General features: G+C 41.4%; 1 protein-coding gene across 1 annotated transcript in view; it reads right to left on the minus strand.

The window, feature by feature from the left end:
- Window positions 1-18280, minus strand: part of LOC121551545 (ATP-sensitive inward rectifier potassium channel 12-like) — a 39011-nt gene extending 20731 nt beyond the window's left edge. Inside the window, exon 1 of the mRNA XM_045210632.1 lies at window positions 17534-18280. The gene's annotated coding sequence lies outside the window, so the exon portion shown is untranslated. The remainder of the gene's footprint in view (window positions 1-17533) is intronic.
- Between the last annotated feature and the right edge of the window lie 1203 nt (window positions 18281-19483).

Here is a 19483-nt window from a genome sequence, read left to right on the forward strand (position 1 = left end):
GTTCGGGTTTTGTCTGCGAGCTCAATGCGCTCTAGAGATGAATCAGATCAAGCCCGAACTGTGTGATGTAGTAGGGAGTTATAGTTTCCAACAGGCCAATATTCTACATAGTTTAGAGAAGAAAATGTGGTAATTAACTACAATGGCCATAATCCATTACGCGCCTACTTGTGTGTTTCTTTTACGCCTGCTACGTTAGGTTAGTGTGTGGCAGACATGGAGAGGTAGAGAAGAGACCGAAGAATGCGCGAAGGAGAAGGATAGAGAGCAGTTGCTTCGCGAGGTATCTCTACCTGAAAATACATGATCTAAGTGATTGATAGTTGGTATTCAGCAGTCATAAAAGTATACCTTATTTACTTTGAAGAACTACTAAAATAGTGATTTTATCAGACAGCATAGGCAGCAACTCTATAGAGATGAGATGATGACTTGGAATGAAATAACAGTCATCAAATAAAACAAATGTAATATACACAACAACTGAAATATTTAATTAAAGTAATGTGAATAAATTATGGTTAATAAGTGTAAAGCAGTAATGGGCAGTCACTACCATTATGGGACTTTTATTAATGTTTTATTTTGTGTTGTTACAGCATTCAACCCACATAATGCATAGTGCATTTAATGTTTAAAAAAAATATCTAAACCGAAATCGAAAACTGAACCGACCTCAAAAAGCGCTAATTGCTCAGCACTACTAAATTGTTACCGGTTTAGACTTGAATGGGGATGTCTGTTCAAGAAATAGGAGCTAGGGTTAGGTTTATAAGATTAGGGTTAAGGTTAGGTTTTGGGGTTAGAGTTAGGACTGACTTGTGTGTCCCCACAAGGTTAGTTATACAAGACTGTGTGTGCGAGTGTGTGCATGTGTGCGCATGTGTATTTGTACGCATGTGTACTTGTGTGTTTGAGCTGGGTGGATTGAGTCCGGATTAGGTTATTCCAGGGTCCAGTGATGTACGGTAGATAATAATCTGACTAGAGGAGCTTTAGTGTGCTATTCTCTTATTACGGGGGTGTCTCTGGCTGGTCAGGACTTCACTCCTGTCTCAGTCCTTTGTGTCTTCTGCACTTCCTGAATCCAACTACAAAGGTTGAATCTCAAAGTCTTTCCTCTGTCCTATCCTCAAATCCTCTCTTCGCTTCCTCTCAAGCCATTTAACTACTACTAGTTTCGGCCATTCTGTTAGTCAATCGAGATCACGTCTTCCGTCCACAATAACATCAACAGCAGGGATGTAGGCGTCAAAAACGTGGGTACACTCGAGGCAGGTAAAACCGTATGACACTTACAAGCCTAGGGCAGACAGGCTGCACAGACCAATGATAGAGAGATTAGATAAAGGGATGAGATCAAGGAGAGACTCATACAGATTACAGCCAGAGAACCACAGACTGAACGTGGACATTCACTCTGTATAAATGTCCTATTTCCATCTGTCCCTGTCCAGGTCTCCCTCCTAACAGAATGTTAATAATAAGGATAAACAAATAAATAAATAATGACACGTCTCTCTGTCCCCCTTGGCATCCTTTCATCTCAGGTTTACCTGTGCCCAATCAGATGAGACAGCTGTCATCTTACTGTTCTCATATTCTGAATCTGCGCCCCAAATGGCACACTATTCCCTATATAGTGCATTACTTTCGACCAAGGCCCATAGTGCACTTTATATGGAAAAGGGTACCATTTGGGACGCAACCTGAATGTAAAACTTCCTGACGAACAGCGCCGGAGGAGTATGACATCATGACACGTGCTGATCGGGGAAGGAAGCCATATGCAAAGAACGGCAGGTCCCAGACTGTCGACATGTCCATCACCAAACCTGCTCCCATGAGACCCAGCGGCGCTCTCAAAGAATCACCATGGCAACAGGAGAACAGACAGGGCTGCTGGTTTGCTTGGCCGTTTGCCTGAACAGCAGAATGTTATACCCAATATTGCACTGCCAATTTAGGATTTTAGGATCTCTTATCTGGTCTGCGAGATGGTCTGGAGAGAAATCTGGTCTCATATACTGCAGAGTTTTTTCATGCTTTATAAGACAGGATGAAATCAGAACGGAAGATGAATGAGGAGGAGACACAGTAGGCACAGGGATCGAACCCTGGTCTCTGTTAAGAGCCAGGTGTGTTGTTAACTACCACCAGACCATAGGCTTGGTACTATCTGGTGTTTTCAGATGGGGAGTTAAGAGGATCTGGCCTGGTGTTGCTCAGTCTATTTGAGCTCTGTTCAGAAATTGGTCCAGCCAGCAGCAGAACAAGGTCAAAGTGTCCCACCTGGATGGAGACAGGAGAGATGGGGGAATGGATGGGATATGGGGGAGACGGGGGGAGATGGGGAGATGGAGGGGAGGGGAGGGGAGGGGGAGGGAGGAAGGATGGACGGACGCGGAAACAGAGTGAGGGAGAGACAGAGGGGGGAGGGGAGGAGGAGAAAGAGACGGCGGTAGATGGACGGAGAGAGGGAGGGGAGACAGAGGCGAGGGGAGTAGCTGGGCATACAAGACCCATTTGTGCTCTTTCTGTCCCAGTGAGTCTGACAACTGAGGAAGAAATGTTCTGTCACACTTTACTAGAAGGGGGTATGTAGGATAGTGGCATCTCAACATCTCATAACGCCTTACATGTATGTCTCATTACACCTTTCCTTCATGACAACAATCTTATCAATGTAAATGTATTATAATATGCCTGGAGAGAAGATGCTAAAATAAGAGCACCCCTTTCCTCGCAGTAAAATAAAGATAGAATAAATTAATGTCCAAAAAGTACAAAGGCACTTTTATTTTTACTGCTGTTGCCAAGCTGTAATGTTAGAAATTACACTGATGAATGCGTCATTAACAAAGATGCAGCAATACTCAAAGGTGCAATAAAAGGTGTTATCAATACCATCCCTTAAGGAAAGTGTTAAGTGAACATTACTCCTATGCATCCCTGCCTCCCATCCTACCCTAATTGCGTCAGTGGAACGGTACATTTCTGTGTTGTGTCTTTGACAAACACAGTTTATGATTTACATATCTACAGTGCCTACACACTTAGAATAAAGGGTTCCAAAAGAGTTATTTGGCTGTCCCCATAGGATAACCCTTTTTGGTTCCAGGTAGAACTCTTGAGGGTTCCATGTAGAACCCTGTATGGAAAGAGTTCTACATGGAACTCAAAAAGGTTCTACCTGGAACCAAAAAGGGTTCTTCAAAGGGTTCTCCTATGGGGACATCCGAAGAACCCTTTTAGGTTGTAGATAGCACTTTTTTTCTAAAAGTGTATAGAAAGTCTACACCCCTTTGAAGTTTTTCACATTTTGATGAGTTACAATGTGGGATTGAAATAGATTTTGTAATTTTTCACATTGATCTACACAACATCCTACATAATGTCAAAGTGAAAAGAAAATTCTACAAATCTTTACAAATTAATACAAATTAAATGGCAAAAATATAGTCGTAGCATAAGTTTTCACCCCCTTTGTTTAGGCAAGTCTAAATTAGGAGTGGACTCACGCTGTGTAATAATGGGGGTTGACGATTTTTCAATGACTACCCCTTCCTCTGTCCCCCATTCATACAATATCAGTCAAGTACTACATTTCAAGCACAGATTCAGGGACCAGAGAGCTTTTCGAAAGCCTCATAAAGAAGTGCAGTTTTCGGTAAATGGGTAACAATAACAAATCAGACATTGACTTCAGAAAGTATTCATACCATGTTTCAAAACATGTTTTTAGACATTTTTGCAAATGTATTGAAAATGAAATACAGAAATATCTAATTTACATAAGTATTCACATCTCTGAGTCAATACATGTTAGAATCACCTTTGGCAGCGATTACAGCTGTGAGTCTTTCTGGGTAAGTCTCTAAGAGCTTTGCACAACTGGATTGTATAATATTTGCACATTATTCTTTAAAAAATTCTTCAAGTTCTGTCAAATTGGTTGTTGATCATTGCTAGACAGACATTTTCAAGTCTTGCCATAGATTTACAAGCCGATTTAAGTCAAAACTGTAACTAGGCAACTCAGGAACATTCAATGTCGTCTTGGTAAGCAACTCCAGAGTTTATTTGGCCTTGGTTTTAGGTTATTGTCCTATTAAAAGGTGAATATGTCTCCCAGTGTCTGTTGGAAAGCAGACTGAGCCAGGTTTTCCTCTAGGATTTTGCCTGTGCTTAGCTCTATTGCATGTATTTCCCTAGTCCTTGCCGATGACAAGCATACCCATAACATGATACAGCCCCCACCTGCAGAAAAATTTGAAAAATTGGAAAGTATTCAGACCCCTTGACCTTTTCCACATTTTGTTACGTTACAGCCGTTAAAAACAAATATTTTCTACCCCTTTTTCGTGATATCCAATTGGTAGTTGCAATCTTGTCCCATTGCTGCAACTCCTGTACGGACTCGGGAGAGGCATGCATCCTCTGAAACACGACCCTGCCAAGCCGCACTGCTTGCTCAACCCGTAAGCCAGCCGCACCAATGTATCGGAGGAAACATCATCCAAATGGCAACCGTGTCAGCATGCATGCGCCAATCCCGCCACAGGAGCCGCTAGAGCGCGATGGGACAAGGACATCCCAGCCGGCCAAACCCTCCCCTAACCCGGACGACGCTGGGCCAATTGTGCACCACCTCATGGGTCTCCCGGTCACGGCCGGCTGCAACACAGCCCGGGATTGAAACCGGATCTGTAGTGACACCTGTAGCATTGCGATGCAGTGCCTTAGACTGCTGCACCACTCGGGAGGCGTTACAGCCTTATTCTAAAATTGATTAAATAGTTTTTTCCCCTCATTAATCTACACACAATATCCCATAATGACAAAGCAAAAACAGTTTTTTAAAATGAAACATTTAAAAAATGAAATATCACATTAACATAAGTATTCAGAATCTTTACTCAGTACTTTGTTGAAGCTCCTTTGTCAGCAATTACAGCCTCACTTCTTCTTGGGTATGAAGCTACAAGCTTGGCACACCTGTATTTGGGGAGTTTCTCCCATTCTTCTCTGCAGATCCTCTCAAGCTCTGTCCGGTTGGATGGGGAGTGTCGCAGCACAGCAATTTGCAGGTCTCTCCAGAGATGTTCGATCGGGTTCAAGTCCGGGCTCTGGCTGGGCCACTAAAGGACATTCAGAGACTTGTCCCGAAGCCACTCCTGTGTTGTATTGGCTGTGTGATTAGGGTCATTGTCCTGTTGGAAGGTAAACCTTTGCCCCAGTGTGAGGTCCTGAGCGCTCTGGAGCAGGTTTTCATCAAGGATCTCTCTTTACTTTGCTCCGTTCATCTTTCCGTCGATCCTGACTAGTCTCCCTGTCCCTGCCACTTAAAAATATCCCCACAGCATGATGCTGCCACCGTCATGCTTCACCGTAGGGATGGTGCCAGGTTTCCTCCAGACGTGATGCTTGGCATTCAGGCCAAAGAATTCAATCTTGGTTTCATCAGACCAGAGAATCTTGTTTCTCATGGTCTGAGATTCCTTTAGGTGCCTTTTGGCAAACTCCAAGCGGACTGTCATGTGCCTTTTACTGAGGAGTGGCTTTCGTCTGGCCACTCTACCATAAAGGCCTGATTGGTGGAGTGCTGCAGAGATGTATGTCCTTCTGGAAGGTTCTCCCATCTCCACAGAGGAACTCTGGAGCTCTGTCAGCGTGACCATCGGGTTCTTGGTCACCTCCCTGACCAAGGACCTTCTCCCCCGATTGCTCAGTTTGGTCGGGTGGCCAGCTCTAGGAAGAGTCTTGGTGGTTCCAAACTTCTTCCATTTAGAATGATGGGGGCCACTGTGTTTTGGGGACCTTCAATGCTGCAGACATTTTTTGGTACCCTTCCCCAGATCTGTGCCTCAACACAATCCTGTCTCGGCGCTCTATGGACAATTCCTTCGACCTCATGGCTTGGTTTTTGCTCTGACGTGGACTGTCAACTGTGGGACCTTATATAGACACTGTGTGCCTTTTCAAATCACGTCCAATCAAATTAATTTACCACAGGTGGACTCCAATCAAGTTGTAGAAACAGCTCAAGGATGATCAATGGAAACAGGAAGCATCTGAGCTCAATTTTGAGTCGAGGGTCTGAATACTTATGTAAATAAGGTTTTTCTGTTTTTTATTTTCTATACATTTGCAAAACTTTCAACAAACCTGTTTTCGCTTTGTCATTATGGGGTACTGTGTGTAGATTGATGAGGGAATAAAATAATGTAATCAATTTTAGAATAAGGCTGTAATGTAACAAAATGTGGAAAAAATAAAAGGGTCTGAATACTTTCCGAATGCACTGTACATATCTACCTCAATTACTCGGTACTGGTACCCCATATATATAGCCAAGTTATCGTTACACATTGTGTATTTATTCCTTGTGTAGTAGTGCGCTACATATGAAATAGGGTGCCATTTTGGAAGCATCCTGTGTTCTACTTTCCCAAGCAGCATAGGTGTACCTCGTCATAGCAACAACCTAAATTTGCAAACATTTTGAAAAAACCTGTTTTCGCTTTGTCATTATGGGTTATTGTGTGTAGATTGTTGATGAAAAACATTAATTTAATCAATTCTAAATTCAGGCTGTACACAACAAAATATGGAAAAAGTCACGGAGTGTGAATACTTTCTGAACGCACTGTAATTTTAAGCATGGTCAAGTTAATAAGTATGCTGTGGATGATGCATTAAATGACCCAGACACATCAAAGATGCAGGTCCTTCTGAACTGAGCTGCAGGACAGGAAGGAAACTGCTTAGGGATGGCACCATGAGGCCATTGGTGATTTTAAAACAGCTATAGAGTTCAGTGGCTGAAAAAACTGAGGATGGAGCAACAACATTGTATTAATAATTAACTCCACAATAATGACCTAAATGACAGAGTGAAAAGAAGAATAAAAATATACAGTATAAAAAATATTCCAAAACATGCCAATGGGTCTTTCTATAAAATAGGGTACCAGTGAGGTTTGATGGCATTTTATTGAGAAATGAGGGATTATACCCATGTTCAATTAAATTCACGAGTTGATTTAAAACCTATGTTTAACCCTTTATCATGGTTGGTGTCTTGATGGATTTGTCCAAAATCTTGTGACATAAAACATTAGTTCTGTCCTTGCATTTATGGCAGTGTAAGTTGTTATATCATATATTAAGTATTAATCAGTTAAATTAGACATGGAACTTGAATCCTGTTATAATAAATATGATTGCAAATTGGAATGCTTCTAACCGAAAGAGTCACCTTACCTTGACACTTAAAACCTAAATTGATACCGTCATTACTGTGGTTCTTTAATAATTATGCATAATACTTGTTGGATGTGCATTTGGTGTCCAGCTGATTAGTTACGAAGTGATATTTTCACACATCATCATAGTTTAGACGGACACCTCGGTGCATTCAACATGTCAACACTTCTTACAAAAACAAGTAGTGATGAAGTCAATCTCTCCTCCACTTTGAGCCATGAGAGATTAAATTTTTTATTATTAATGTTAGCTCTCCTTGTACATTTAAGGGCCAGCCGTGCTGCCCTGTTCTGAGCCAATTGTAATTTTCTGACGTCCCTCTTTGTGGCACCTGACCACACGAATGAACAGTAGTCCAGGTGCGACAAAACTCGGGCCTGTAGGACCTGCCTTGTTGACAGTGTCGTTAAAAAGGCAGAGCAGCGCGTTATTATGGACTATTATGGACTTCTCCCCATCTTAGCTATTGTTTAAAACACAGAGTAGGTGTTCTAAAACTTTTGACCAGTAGTGTATATATATTTTTTTTCTGGTTTTTCAGGGGGTGCTGCAGCACCCTCAGCACCCCTACTTCCCGCGGCTATGCAGGGAGGTCTTCCAATGCCTTGCAAAGAACGGCACTGATTGGTAGATGGGTATAAATAAATAAACAGATATTGAATATCCCTTTGAGCATGGTGAAGTTATTTAATTACACTTTGGATGGTGTATCTATACACCCAGTCACTACAAAGATACAGGCGTCCTTCCTAACTCCCAGGGATATCACAATGAGGCCAATGGTGACTTTAAAACAGTTTCAGAGTTTAATGTCTGTGATTGGAGACAACTGAGGATGGATCAACAACATTGTAGTTACTCCACAATACTAACCTAAATGACAGAGTGAAAAGAAGGAAGCCTGTACGTAATAAAAATATTCTAAAACATGCATTCTGTTTGCAATAAGGTACTAAAGTAAATCTGCAAAAAATGTGCCAAAGAAATTATATCCTGAATACAAGGCATTATGTTTGGGGGAAATCCAACACAGCATATCACTGAGTACCACTTTTCATATTTTCAAGCATGGTGGTGGCTGCATTATGTTATGGGTATGCTTGTCATCAGCAAGGACTAGGGAGTTTTTAAGGATACAAATTAATGGAATAGAGTTAAGCACAGGCAAAATCCTCAAGGAAAATCTGGTTCAGTCTGCTTTCCAATAGACACTGGGAGACAAATTCACCTTTCAGCAGTTCAATAACCTAAAACACAAGGCCAAATATACACTGGAGTTTCGTACCAAGACGACATTGAATGTTCCTAAGTGGCTTACTTACAATTTTGACTTAAATCAGCTTGAAAATATATGGCAAGACTTGAAAATGTCTGTCTAGCAATGATCAACAACCAACTTGACAGAACTTGAATAATTTTTTTAAGAATAATGGGTCCCGCTTTAAATTACGTGCAGCTTATTGAGGCTTCATAAAGTCTTCATAAATGCTACATAAATGTGTTACAAATCATCTACAACCATATGCCATGCTTTATAAAGGGTTCATAAATGTTGCATAACTGTGTGACATAACCACCAATGTCAAATGTGACATAACCCACTTTGTAAAATATGACATAAACCTGTGCTTTATAAAGGTTGGCATAAGAACCGCCTAATAAAGGTCTTATAAATCATATTAAATTGAGGCTTTCCAAAGCATTCATAACCCTGTCATGCATCTTGGTAGAGCCGTGCAACGCTAGGATATTGGGTTCGATTCACAGGACCACCCATAAGTGAAAATGTATTTATGCATGACTGTAAGTCGCTTTGGATAAAAGTGTCTGCAAAATTGTATAAATCATATTTCACTAAAACATTTCTAGGATGGCCCAACCTCTTTCCCTCTTGGGTGCATAGTCAATATTGGATCTGACTTCAACTTCCCCCAAAATGCTGTGCTGCAGGATGACACACACGCTAAAGTGCACAGAAAGAAACGTTGGTAGGGCCTTTTAAATCTGTTTTTTCCAAAATTCAGTTTTCTTGGTTGTGTTTTTCCAGGCTTCGGATTTCCACAATTTTTTCTGGTTTACCCAATCTTTTCACACTCGTTTAATAGGAAAACAACAAGATTTGATTTCTTTGTTCACAACAATGCTTAAACCACATCAGGGGATGACTTTTGATGTCTAAGAAACGTAGATTTTTTGAGTGTAGTTGCCCTTTAATTCAGTGAGCATGAGCACTATTGTTTGGTTAGCGGGTTTTCTGTAGTGCAGTAAGCACACATGATGTGATGCAGCCGCCAGTGGAATGGGTGAAGTAAAAGGTCAGCAACACTCCGTATTATTCAGAGCCCCATGAAATGACACCATGTATACACTCTGCAGACCGTACTGAGTATTCCTATACTTTTACTGCTGCACCCAGAATAGTTCGTGCTCTAAGCCAATATGCAGGGGTGCAACTTTGGTTTTAGAAGTGGGGGGGACATATATATATTTTTCCAGTCGGATAAACACTCCAAACAGCCTACCCGACCGCTCGAATGCGTCCGCATGGTCCTAAATCACACCGTTGCCTAGTTTTGTATCATATTCCAATGATAAAACTCGAGGGGACAAAAATGCAATTTCAGAATGTGGGGGGACATGTCCCCCCTGTCCCCAGTGAAAGTTGCGTCCCTGCCAATATGTATTCCATATATAGTGATTCGCTTTGGAGGCATCTATTGACCTTGGAAACATATTTTAAAACCCAAATTTAATGCAAAAGTCACTTAAATATGTACAAATATAAATAATTGTTAATGCATAGACAATCATTTTTCAGATATTATGACTGTTATTGACACTTTTCTACTATTACGTCGGAGGCTTTTTAAAAATCATTTCCTAAATTCCTGACCCGGAAGTACTTTTTTCAGTGTTGCTAACAAGACGCTGATTGTGTGATGAGTTCGCAAATCAAATGCCCCGAATTGTGCTGCCACTGAACAGCAAAAGACAAGTAAGTTAACCTTTATTTATTGTAATTTAAATTAGTTGGTAGTAGTTAAGTGTTGAGTTAGATTACATACTGTAGCTACTTCAATCGTTATTTCAAATAATTTCAGTGACTTCACAGTAATTGCTAGCTAGCTCAGCTAAATACAAATCCCCCTAGATACAGCCATGTCTCATAGTCACGTCATGAGATTTGTAAATGAAGGAGGAATATAATAATACTAATTGAATGGAGTTTCTTATCTTCCCGGGGTACTGTAGTGTTTCTGGTGCAGCACAGAAATGCCTTTATCCAGATGATGTGACAAAGGCATTTCCTAACAGACCTGCTAACTTTCTTTGTTGTTACTTTAAGGTTGGAACCAACATGCAGTATCTCCAGCAGGAAGAGAGGCAAGAACCATGTGTTCTCCAGCTCAGGGACAAGCTACACTATTCACAGCCCTGTGTAACATTCAATGTACACTACATGATTAAAAGTATGTTCACACCTGCTCGTCGAACACCTCATTCATTGGCATTAATATGGAGTTGGTCCCCCTTTTTCTGCTATAACAGCCTTCACTCTTCTGGGAAGGCTTTCCATTAGATGTTGGAACATTGCTGCGGGGACTTGCTTCCATTCAGCTACAAGAGCATTAGTGAGGTCGGGCACTGATGTTGGGCGATTAGGCCTGGCTCGCAATTGGTGTTCCAATTCCTCCCAAATTTGTTCGATGGGGTTGATGTCAGGGCGCTGTGAAGTTTTCCACACCGATCTCAACAAACAATTTCTGTATGGACCTCGCTTTGTGCATGGGGGCATTGTCATGCTGAAACAGGAAAGGGCCTTCCCCAAACTGTTGCCACAAAGTTCAAAGCACAGAATTGTCTAAAATGTCATTGTATGCTGTGGCATTAAGATTTCCCTTCACTGAACTAAGGGGCCTAGCCCGAACCATGGAAAATAGCTCCTCCACCAAACTTTAAAGTTGCCACTATACGTTGGGGCAAGTAGCGTTCTCCTGGCATCCGCCAAACCTAGATTAGTCCGTCGTACTGTCAGATGGTGAAGCGTGATTCATCACTTCAGAGAACGCGCTTCCACTGCTCCAGAGTCCAATGGCGGCGAGCTTTACACCACTCCAGCCGACACTTGGCATTGCGCATGGAAATCTTAGGCTTGTGTGCGGCTGCTTGGTCATGGAAACCCATTTCATAACACTCCCGACAAACAGTTATTGTGCTGAAGTTGCTTCCTGAGGCAGTTTGGAACTCAGTAGTGAGTGTTGCAACTGAGGACAGACAAATTTTACGTGTTACGCACTTCAGCACTCGGTAGTCCCGTTCTGTGAGCTTGTGTGGCCTACCACTTCGTGGCTGAGATGTTGTTGCTCCTAGACGTTTCCACTTCACAATAACAGCACTTACAGTGGCAGAACCGGGGCAGCTCTAGCAGGGCAGAAATGTTACGAACTGACTTGTTGGATGGGTGGCATCCTATGACTGTACCACGTTGAAAGTCACTGATCTCTTCAGTAAGGCCATTCTACTGCCAATGTTTGTCTATGGAGATTGCATGGCGGTGTGCTCGATTTTATACACCTGTCAGCAAAGGGTGTGGTTGAAATAGCCGAATCCACTAATTTTAAGGGGTGTCCACATACTTTTGTATATATAGTGTAATTACATTGCTGGACTTTTTGAAACTTAATGTATTTGTATTGTTTTACAAATGGAAATGTATGGTTTAAACATGTCTTTAATATTTATTTGTTTTAGCTGTTAGTGATAATTCCCTAAGTGTTAATACATTTGTGTTTACATCATTAAGCCTTTATTTATGTGTTATGAATGACCAAAGGTGTCTGACCTTATAGTAAGTGCAGAGTCATATGATACAAGGCATTTATGTATTTGTTATAAATGACCAAAGGGGTCTGACTTTAAATTAAGTGCAGCGTCATGCAATATAGAGTCTTTATGGATGTGTTATGAATGATCGAAGATGTCTCACTTCAAACTAAGACATAAGACTCCTGAACAGCTGACCAACTGGCTACCCGGGCTATTTGCATTGTCCCCTCCATTTTTACGCTGCTGCTACTCTCTGTTTATTATCTATGCATATACCTCTACCTACATGTACATATTACCTCAATTACCTCGACTAACCTGTGCCCCCGCACATTGACTCTGTACCGGTACCCCCTGTATATAGCCTCGTTACTGTTTTTTTAAATATTTTTCATTTTATTTATTTATTGTGTACTTCAGTTTATTTAGTAAATACTTTCTAAACACTCATTTTTTCTTAAAACTGCATTGTTGGTTAAGGGCTTGTAAGTAAGCATTTCACTGTAAGGTCTACACCTGTTGTATTCAGCGCATGTGACAAATAAAATTTGATTTGATTTGATTTATTACAGGACACTACATGAAGTGTCAATAAATAGGATATTAACGTTCTGATGATTTATGAAGACTCTCTCATGATCCACAGGTTACTGTAGGATGTGAGAGGTATTTAAATGGGTTGATGGACCTGCAAAGCTTGCGTTTGTGTGTGTGTGTGTTTATCAGAAACAAGAAGATTTGGAGTAGTCCAACTTGAGACTACCACACCAAGTAGTCCTCTTCTGTTCCCATGCTGGAGACCAGGGTTTGATTACAACCTGTTACAATAGTGCCAACATTTTGTGGTTGATCTTTCAGCAGGGGAGTGGGTGTATGTGTCAATGACCTGACTGGGCTCAGCACCGCGTGGTACGGCTCGTTTTTGTTGTGTGCATGTTTGTGTACTGAGGAACGTGTAACTTGGTTCCAAAAGAAAGACACTTTCAATTTCTTTAGGTTGGGGGTTCAAGGTAAGTGTTTCTTGGTGTAGCGTTGTCCGCAGGCTATTGAACACACAGCACATATAAGCCTGGGATATCAACCATTCAAAGTTGGCCTTAGTGGGAGTGACCATAGAATTCTATAGGAATGACCTTCCTGAGTAAAGTATTTGTTATCGTCACTACTTAACACAGTTAAAAAGTCCTAATTATTGCTAAACCCTGTCCATTTCTACAGTTTATCTTCTTAAACTTTTATTTTAAACCTAACCCTAACTAATGAAGGCCAAGTTTGATGCGTTGGTCCACCAGACCCTACGCGCATTTGGGCAGAAGTGTCTGGGAACGAGATTAGGTGTAAATTGACTAACATGACATCACTTTTATAAGCTGAACGTCATTTAAAGTGGGATCGAATAGGGTCCAAATATTGTACAATCCAGGTCTGCAAAGCTCTTAGACTTACCCAGAACGACTCACAGCTGTAATCGCTGAAAACATGTATTGACTCAGTGGGTTGAATACTTATCTAATCAAGATATGTTGGTGTTTTACTTTTCATATTTTATTTTACTTTTTTTACAAATGTTACAACATTACTCCTACTTGGACATTACAGAGCATTTTGTGTAGATCGTTGACAAAAAAATGACTATGAAATCCATTTTAATCCCACTTTGTAACACAACAAAATGTGAAAAAGGTCAAGGCATGAATACTTTCTGAAGGCACTGTATGTTCCAAAGAAAGATTGATAAGTGATGAGATACTTGTTATGCTTTGTCGACACAAATGGCCTATTCCCTATTTAGTGCACTACTTTAGGGAATAGGGTGCCATTTGTCATCACAACCCCACCACCAGCCAGATGCTCTTTAACCATAGCTCATAGCTTGGAAGCAACATTGTCTAATTGATTGGGTTTCCCACTGCCGTACAAAAAAACCTGATTGGTTCGTTAGGAAGGCGTTCGCACCAAGGTGCTCGGACGCTTGTGACTCCGATACAGCCGACTGGTGTTGGAAACTGGCAGGTTTGGGACAGAAATAAACTGTGAAACGGGAGGGAGGGAGAGGGGGGAGGGCGGAAGGGGGTATGTGTGTGCGGTTATTGCTGTAGCGGGAAAGAGAGCACAGCACTGGTCTTGGTATGGTGTTGGATGGTGGTGGTGATGACAGCAAGCAACAGAAGCACACACTAATTTAACTGTCCAAACAACTGTCCAAAAAAACACCTACAAATTCTATTCAATTTGGTGAAATGTGAAGTGGTACCCTCATTAAATGTTAATTGTATGAAACAGAAACAGACATTTTACAACGGTTTTAACTTCTGTGAAGGTCTCAGAAATATTTTGCTGTATGTAATGAATTCCACTTACGTTTGTGAGTATCTGAAAAATCTTGTAAATAATTGTCTATTCAAACTAGAAATCACTATGGACAGTAATTTGTTATTGGTTGATAATGGAACTGCCGCTGTAAATGAAAGACAATCAGAACAGCTCATGGGGTAAGTTTTGCCCTGAATCAGATAGACTCCTAATAAACCACCTTGTTGATCTCAATCTACAGCATACAGTGATTCAGTAATCACACATTTTTCACCAGATGATCAACTAAAACTAAAAAGTACAATAAATGACTAAATGGAAGCTGTTTCTGTTGATCCATTGATTTTAACTGAATCCCCATTCAGACCAGCTGACACCAGGAATAGAGACATTTATGAGTAGGCGTGCACTCTATGATAGGACCTGAACATGTGTGTATTACAGGACACACATATGTGCATATAGTGCTAGCATTTTCAGGAACTTATTTCAACTTCTGATGTAACTAACAACCATTTGCTTATTTCAGTGATCGAACGAAATAGTGGTGAGTGAGTAATAATAATATTTGGCAAATAAATACTGTATATAAATCTAGAAAAATATCAGTAATACCAAGTGTGTAGGCTATAGTCTGCCTTTAATAATGGGGAAAAAATGCATGATACAGTACATCAACTTTATTTTGATTATTCATCTTCCAATGAGCGAAACAAAAAAAGTATGTACTGTTATTTCCTCAAAATGTTTGGATCAAACAGCTCCAAAACCATGAGAACTATTCAATAATGTTGAAAATGTTATAATGTTTAATTTATATACAGTACCAGTCAAAAGTTTGGACACACCTACTCATTCTAGGGTTTTTCTTTATTTTTACTATTTTCTACATTGTAGAATAATAGTGAAGACATCAAAGCTATGAAATAACAAATATGGAATCATGTAGTAACCAAAAAAGTGTTAAACAAATATATTTTATATTTGAGATTCTTCAAAGTAGCTACCCTTTGCCTTGATGACAGCTTTGCACGCTCTTGGCATTCTCTCAACCACCTTCATGAGGTAGTCACCTGGAATGCATTTCAATTAACAGGTGTGCCTTGTTAAAAGTTAATTTGTGGAATTTATTTCATTTTTAGTGCGTTTGAGCCAATCAGTTGTGTTGTGACAAGGTAGGGGTGGTATACAGAAGATAGCCCTATTTGGTAAAAGACCAAGTCCATATTATGGCAAGAACAGCTCAAATAAGCAAAGAGAAACGACAGTCCATCATTACTTTGACATGAAGGTCAGTCAATCCGGAAAATGTCAAGAACTTTGAAAGTTTCTTCAAGTGCAGTTGCAAAAACCATCATGCGCTATGATGAAACTGCCTCTCATGAGGACCGCCACAGGAATGGAAGACCCTCCTGCAGAGGATAAGTTCATTAGAGTTACCAACCTCAGAAATCGTCAATTAACTGCCCCTCAGATTGCAGCCCAAATAAATGCTTCACAGAGTTCAAGTAACAGACACATCTCAACATCAACTGTTCAGAGGAGACTGTGTGAATCAGGCCTTCGTGGTTGAATTGCTGCAAAGAAACCACTACTAAAGGACACCAGTAAGAAGAAGAGACTTGCTTGGGCCAAGAAACACTAGCAATGGACATTAGACCGGTGGAAATCTGTCCTTAAGCCTGATGAGTCCAAATTTGGGATTTTTGGTTCCAATCGGCGTGTCTTTGTGAGACGCAGAGTAGGTGAACGGATGATCTCTGCATGTGTGGTTCCCACCGTGAAACATGAAGGAGGAGGTGTGATGATGTGGGGGTGCTTTTCCTGGTGACACTGTCTGTGATCTATTTAGAATTCAAGGCACACTTAACCAGCATGGCTACCACAGCATTCTGCAGCGATACGCCATCCCATCTGGTTTGCACTTAGTGGGACTATCATTTGTTTTTCAACAGGACAATGACCCAAAACACACCTCCAGGCTGTGTAAGGGCTATTTGACCAAGAAGGAGAGTGATGGAGTGCTGCATCAGATGACCTGGTCTCCACAATCACCCGACCTCAACCCAATTGAGATGGTTTGGGATGAGTTGGACCGCGGAGTGAAGGAAAAGTAGCCAACAAGTGCTCAGCATATGTGGGAACTCCTTCAAGCATTCCAGGTGACTTCCTCATGACGCTGGTTGAGAGAATGCCAAGAGTGTGCCAAGCTGTCATCAAGGCAAAGGGTGGCAACTTAACACTTTTGTTGTTACTACATGATTCCATATGTGTTATTTCAAAGTTTTGATGTCTTCACTATTATTCTACAATGTAAAAAATAGTAAAAATAAAGAAAAACCCTGGAATGAGTAGGTGTGTCCAAACTTTTGACTGGTACTGAATATATATGTATATATATATATATATATATATATATATATATATATATATATATATATATATATATATTTTTAACTTGGCAAGACATAAAAAATAACAAAAATTATCCCAGGAAGAATATAATTTCTCCAGCTACTGATAATGATTGCCTTTGAAACCTTGATTCCTGGTGTAATTGTCTAGTCTAGAATGTTTAGTGAGAGGAGAATTACTCTCTTTACTAATAGCCTAGTTAACCGTACCTATTTGTGACTATGAATTCACGCTCTGTCCTCCTCAATGGTCTCATCAGTGTATTCCCATTAGACCCATGCAGGTTCAGAACAGTTTTAGAACAGCTTATGCATTGGCATGTTGCCCCAGGTTCAATGTGTTATGTCCCAGATATACAGCAGGTTGGGAGCAGGTAGAAAACCTAATCTTTGCCATACAGCAATACAGTTGCTAGGATGCCAGCGGCGAACCATACCAGACATATTAATATCCATACTGTTGTCTTAGACTCCTGTCTGACCCTTTCCGGCCCTCAGAACAATATGCATGTTTAACATAACATGATTATACATGCTTATATCTGTACAACAACTGTTATTTTAACAGAGAATGTAGGCTACATTCAAAATGTCAGTTATCAGATTTTCAGGGTAACGAATCTGCGCTAGATTTCTGTTAAAGAAAGAGGTGGTGAATTAATTCCATTACAGGTGTCAATCAATGCCAGTCTGATAGTCTAGCTGCTTACCTTGTGATGTGATGATCCCTATTTGTTCCAGTTAAAGTTCCCTTTCTCCAACTACTCTAGAACAGAGGTACAGAGGTTCCACGGAGGTTTTCCAGTTCCCCCTCTGCTCGATAAGGTTCTTTAGCCGAACTGTAGCATGTTCTCTGCTGGGTTCTGGCTAATTCTCTTCAGATCCTTTATGGGTAGAACCACTCCATCCGAGTGAGGCAGAACCGGAAAAACCCGCTGAGGTTCTTCATCTCGATCGGTCCTGGTCGTCACTGGTCTCTTTCTCTGTTCAGGAAAAGTGCCCGCACAACACAATGCAGTGACAGGACAGGGACCACCTGTTCCAACAAGACGCACTCGATAGGTGCCCTGGGTTCTTTCTGTGTCCTCTCTATTTCAGAAATAGGTAGATGGGAAAATTAGGAAGGAAAGGACCAGAACCCCCAAAGGTAACCTCGCGAGGTAACAATTTTCTGGAGAAAAAAAAAGCATGACATTCCGGAACGTTCTTTGGGGATCTCTCTCTCTCTCTCTCTCTCTCTCTCTCTCTCTCTCTCTCTCTCTCTCTCTCTCTATCTCGCTCTCTCTCTCTGGAGGGATCCACTTGCTTAAATCAACGTTTCCCCCAACCTAGTCCAATCCATACAGTCACCCTCTCTTCTTTCTCTCTATCTCTGCTATCTGATCCAGTTCTGCTGCAGATCTCTCTCGCTCACTCACTGTTGCTCACCGCCCCCTCTCTCTCTACCTCCCTCTTTCTCTTTCTTTCTCTCCCTTTCCGTATGTGTCACTGTAGTTGGCATTTGCAGAATATGCGCTCGTCCGCTCCCAAAGAACTGCGTTGGCACTGAGAGGCAGCCTGATGCTCAGTGTACACACAAACAACTGAACACACATTAAGTAACACACATTTTCAACGGCCTTAACACCATACATAGACATATTCATATAATATCGCAGAATCCAAAACATACACAAGTTTATACACACACTTACACACACAGTCCATTACCTGCACTACCTGTTGCTGTAGTCATACATGTGTTGGTTGATTTCTTGTTGCCAGTTTAAATTTACATAGATTGCTGATGTTTGTTTGTGTGTGTTTGTGTGCATGCGTGTGCGTGCATATATGTGTTTGTGTTACGCCGTCACCTTGAAAACTGTCTTGGGGTTAAGGTGGAGTGGTCTTGTTCTATTAATATCTTACAGTAATCAAAGACGAGGGGTTGCGCCATAATTCTCAGTGCTGTATGAGAGTGAGTGTGTGTGTGTGTGTGTGTGTGTGTGTGTGTGTGTGTGTGTGTGTGTCTGTGTGTGTCAGTGTCGGTGTCGGTGCTAGGAGAGCTGTATCTGTTAGTAATCCCAGAGAGGCAACTGACTGGTAGTCTGGATTATATACCATGAGGAGCAGATTGTGCCACTGACAGAATAGGGCTCTACAAAACACACACACACACACACACACACACAGAGACTCTAATAAGTCATGCCTGATCTCACAGTGTAATTAATCATAATCTCCTGAGTGTGTGTGTGCGCAAGCGAGTCTGTCTGTGTGTGAGATCAGGGGCAAAGAGAGAAGGAGTCTCTACAGTGAGTGAGTATTGGGCTATTTCAAATGTTATTTTGCTCACTGCATGTGCTATTTTTGCATGGGGAAAACCAAGCACAGTGGTGTGTGTGTGGGAAGGGTTAAACTAGTCCTGATGGGTCCCCCCTACCCCCTGTCCAGCCCTACCTTCTGCCTGCTATACCCCCTTTAGCACTTGTCTATCCCCTGCCCCCTGCTCCTTGTCTGCTTCCTAGCTACCCCGTGTTGACCCCTAATCCCTTTCCACCCCTAGCTATACCCTGCCAACCCTTCTACCCCCTGCCTGCCCCCTTACCCGCTGTCCACCCCCATACCCCTGCCAACCCCCCTCCCCCCTGTCCACCCCTACCCTCTTGTCCGCCTCCCTA

This window comes from Coregonus clupeaformis, chromosome 35, assembly GCF_020615455.1.
Source record: "Coregonus clupeaformis isolate EN_2021a chromosome 35, ASM2061545v1, whole genome shotgun sequence".
Lineage (NCBI taxonomy): Eukaryota > Metazoa > Chordata > Actinopteri > Salmoniformes > Salmonidae > Coregonus > Coregonus clupeaformis.